Source organism: Octodon degus, unplaced genomic scaffold (assembly GCF_000260255.1).
Source record: "Octodon degus isolate 3935 unplaced genomic scaffold, OctDeg1.0 scaffold00056, whole genome shotgun sequence".
Lineage (NCBI taxonomy): Eukaryota > Metazoa > Chordata > Mammalia > Rodentia > Octodontidae > Octodon > Octodon degus.
Window position 1 is genome coordinate 5,717,800 of NW_004524632.1, and position 4,864 is coordinate 5,722,663.

A 4,864-nucleotide genomic window follows, 5' to 3' on the forward strand; every position below is an offset into this window, starting at 1 on the left:
GAATTCAAACACCTGTAGTATTTAGATGCCAATAGAATACCCACCTCTGACAGGACTAAACAAAAAAAGGGGACACAAAGGAAAGAGCAGTTTGTATTTATATACACAGAATAGTTAGGATAGCTATACAACTATTTTCACTTAACGCGATGAGAAGAAAGAGGTGTACTAATAGTGTTTGGACAGGATATCCTGTCTGCTTCTTGTACTATGGATAATTACTAAGAAGATAACAATGTACAATGTATTGATTATCGAAATTGTCCTATTAATCAGCTTTGAAAATGTCTCATTCGTATGTTTCTCAATAAAATTAAAATTAAAAAGTCTTATCCCAAGACCTGAAAAAAAAAAAAAAAAAAAAAAAACTCCAGTGATTCTTATGCCACAGCCTCCCAAATGCTGGGATTACAGGTGTGCATCAACATGTCTGATTTTTAAAAGCCTACAATAAACATTATGGTTTATGGTAAAAAAAAAAAAAATAGAAGACCGAAAAACCCTGGATGAAAGAAACTAAATAAATGGAGTACGAGTCCATGTTCATGGCTAGAGAGACTCAACATGCATTGTCTGTTTTTTTGTTTTGTTTGCGGAACCAGGGATTGAACTCAGACTCTTGTGCTTGCCAAGGAAGCGCTTATTCCACTGAGCCATCTCTCTGGCCCCTCAACATGCATTGTCAAGATGTCAGGCCTCCCTTGGCCAATTGATCAATTAAGAGAAATTCAATAAAATTTCCAGTAAATTATTTTTGCGATATTCATTTTTGGGGGCAGTACTGGGACCAAACCCAGGGTTAGATAAGGGCTCTACCACAGAACCACATCCCCAGCCTTTGTGTGTGTGTGTGTGTGTGTGTGTGTGTGCAGCTGGAGATTGAACTCAGGTCCTTGCGCTTGCCAGGGACGTGCTTATTCAACAGAGCCATCTCCCCAGGCCCTACCCCAGCCTTTTAAAAAATGCATTTAGTACAGAGTGTTCAGGTTCTCACTCCACAGATTGAACTCATAGTGATCCTCCTGTTTTCAGCCTCCCAAGAGCTGGGATTACAGGTGCACAACACCATGCCCAGTCTCGTTTGTTGTCTCAGTGTGCCCTGAGACGGGGCCAGTACTGCAGGCAGGGAATCAAACCCTCGGGCCCTGTGTCTGCCTAAGCAAGACTTTTAATCCACTGAGCTATCTGGCCAGCCCTCCCAGGCATTATCACTGTGGATGTTGACCAACAGATCCTCAGGGAGGGAAAAAACCTAGAACAGCCAACATAAGCTTGGTGCTGGACAAAGTCAGCAGACTGACCCTGTACAACCTCAAGCGTTATCATCAAACTACAATAAGCAAGATAATGTAGAGCTGGCATAGGAATAGATAATAGATCGACGGACCAGAATAGAGACCAGAAGCAGCTCCACAGAAGTGTGGTCAACTTACTTCTAATAAAATAGTACAGGCAATAAAAGGTATCAAAGATAGCCATTACAACAGATGGTACTGCAGTGAAGTAGAAATTCACTAGCAAAGGATCAATTTAGCCACAGGTCTTACACCTGCCACAAAAATTAGACTATAAACTGGGTGTGGTGGTACATGCCTGTAATCCAAGCACTCAGGAGGCTGAGGTGGGAGGATTGTTGTGAGTTCAAGACCAGCCTGGGCTACAAAGTGAGCTCAAGGCCAGCTTGAATTTCATAGCAAGACCCTGTCTCAAAAAGAAAAGAAAAAAAAATAGACTATAGACTTCAATGTAAAATTAAAAAAAAATTCTATATCTTCTACTCTTAGACACTAACATTGGGAGAAAAGAAATGTCAGCTTTAGATGTGGTAATCATCAACTCCGGAGGCAGGAGCCATGAGAGAAAGATTCTATAATCTGGATTCAATTAAATATTTAAAAACTCCTGCTTTGTGAAAGATACTGTCAAGATAACGAGAAGACAAGCCCCAGGCTGGGAGAGAAATATTTGCCAAAGACCTATCTGATAAAGGCTCTTATCCAAATCTTTCAAAGAACTGAAAACTCAACAATAACACGAGTAATCCAATTTTGAAACAGGCGAAAGAGCCCAGCAGGTGCCTCACCAAGGAAGCCGCCCAGGTGTCAAATGACCAGCTGAGACGATGCCAGCCGCGTGTGTCAGCAGATAGTTGTAGACCTGTTACTACACGGTTATTAGGATGGCTAAAATCCAGAACACTGAAAACGCCAAATGTTGGCACGGATAAGGAGCAAGAGCTCTCGCTCGCTGCCCTAAGCGTGGCAACTGATACAGCCACTTCGAGCATGGCTGGCATTTTCTTACAAAACTAAACATACCGTTGTCATGTGACCCAGCAAGGAGCCCCTTGTTTACCCAGACGAGCCAAAAAGTCGCTTCTACAGAGCAATCTGCCCGGGAAGATCTACAGGAGCTTTACCTATCCAGAAGTTGGGAGCAACCAAGACGCCCTTCTGCAGCTGAAGGGATAAATGCACCGTGGTACATCCAGGCAAAGGAAATGTCATTCAGTGACAAAAATGAGTGAACCACCAAGCCACGAGGAGAATGAAGGAAACTTACTGGTAGTTCTCTATGTGCAAGAAATCAATCTGAAATAGTGGCAGGTGTCTGACGCCCCTGATAGGATTATTTTAGCCGCTTGCTGATTGCTGGCACATCACCTGAGGCAAGAGAAGTTTGTTTTGACTCCAAGTTTGTACACATTTTAGTTCAGAGTTAGCTGGTTCCAAGATAGGATGTCATGGCAGACATGACAGAGAGGGGTCAAGGGGGGAGCCTGAAAGTGCTAGGTCATACCCACAGTGTCTGCCGCTTCTTCTCTTTCTCCTTCTTCTCCCTCTTCCTCTCCCTCTCCTTCTTCTTCTATTTATTTTTTGCTTTGTGTTTTTTGGTGAAACCAGGAATTGAACTCAGACCCTTGCGCTTGCCAGGGAAGCGCTTATTCCACTGAGCCATCTCCCCAGCCCCAATCTGCCACTTCTGAGTAGACTCCACCTCCACATTTTTTTTTTTTTTGAGACAAGGTCTTGCTCTATAATCCAGGCTGCCCTTGAATGTGCCATGTCTCCCAGGCTGACCTTGAGCTTGTGCTGATCCTCCTGCCTCAGCCCACTAGGCTGCATCTCCTAACAATAACAACTACAGTGCCCCAACAGCCATTCAAATTTCAGAAACCAGGGGCCGCGGAGATGGCTCAGTAGAATAAGCGCTTGCCTGGCAAGCACAAGGGCCTGAGTTCAATCCCCGGTTCTACCAAAAAAAAAAAAAAATTCAGAAACCTCAGCTTTGATCTCATGAGGGTTAGAGGGGCTGACCAGCTATCAACCATAAGCAGGACATTGTGGAAACTAAGGAGGCAATCAAAGGATCATTGGTTACCAAATGTAGAGAGGGGCGGAGATAAATATGCAGAGAACAAAAGGATTCTTCTGTACTCTAAAACTACAATGCTGAAGATTTGTTACATGCATTTACTTGTCAAGACCCGTGATGGTTGTGGTAGTGGTTCCCCCAAAGCCTCATGCGGTCACTGGGGTGGCTTCTAGAGTTTGCGATGAAGTCTTGATCCAGGGCTGGGATTAGGCGTGTGGGTGCCACACCCTTGCAAAGCCTACAGCGCCATATAAGGAAGGAGAGGGGCTTGCTCAGCCCTGCTCCTCCGCCTCTGCTTTGCCCTTTGGCTCTCTGCTGTTTCCCACCGCTGTGACCTGCTGCCCTCCTCCATGTGCCACTCTGCCTTGGAGTCAGCTGAGTATGGACTGAGGTCTCCACAAACTGAGCTAAACAAACCTTTGCTTCCTTCATTGCGGGTCTCGGGTATTTTGTCCCAGCAATGACAGAAGAGTAACTGAGACAAGACCCATAGAATATGCAACACTAAGAATGAACGCCAGGACCGGCCAAATACCTCCACAGATTAAGGTGGCTGCAAGGAGGCACAGGGGCCGGGGTTCAATCCCCTGTGCCTGCCATGCCAGCCCCACCCCCGGGGTGTGCTGAGACAGTGAATGAGACTGGGCATGGTGGCACGCGCCTGTAATCCCAGCTCTTGGGAAGCTGTAAACAGGAGAATCACTATGAGTCTAATCTAGTAGTGAGACCCTGAACTACCCTATAGATGCTTCCCCCCCCAAAAAAAAGAATGAACCCTAATGTGCGCCATGAACTTTGAGTGATAAAGATATGTCGAGGTAGATGCATCATTTGCAACAATGTGTAACTTGGTGTGGGACTGCCACAGCGGAAAAGACCACGTATTTAGAGGCAGGGAATGTATATGGGATATCTTCATGTCATCTGCTCAGGTTTGCTGTGAATCTATTGTATAAATGTGCTCTAACATATAGTCCCTTTTCAAATGACTAAAAGAGACTTTCAGAGATCTTACATTCCAATTTTTTTTTTTAGGACAGGGTCTACAGGGTCTACAAGGTCTCACAACAGAGATCGGACTTGTAGTGATTCTCCTGTTTTCAGCCTCCCAAGCACTGGGATTACAGGCGCGCGCCACCACGCCAGGTCTCAATGGCTGTCTCAGCGCGCCCCGCGGGCAGGGCTGGCACGGCAGGACGCGGGATCAAAGCCTGGCCTCTGTGCTCTGCCTGAGCAGGTGCTTTAGTCCACTGAGCTGTCAGGCCGGCCCTCATATTCCAATTTAATGGATGATTCTTGGCAGTATCTTTGGCAGGAAAATATAAGAAACCCTTTTGAACCAAATGTGGAGATTTTGATTGGGTAATTGATAACATGCGATGATTTTTAGTCTTGCTCAGTGTTTGGGATTATGGTACTGTGGTTATGCAAGCGAACATCTGTGTGCGCGAGTGTGTGGTGAAATGTAGAGGCGTCTATAATTTATTTT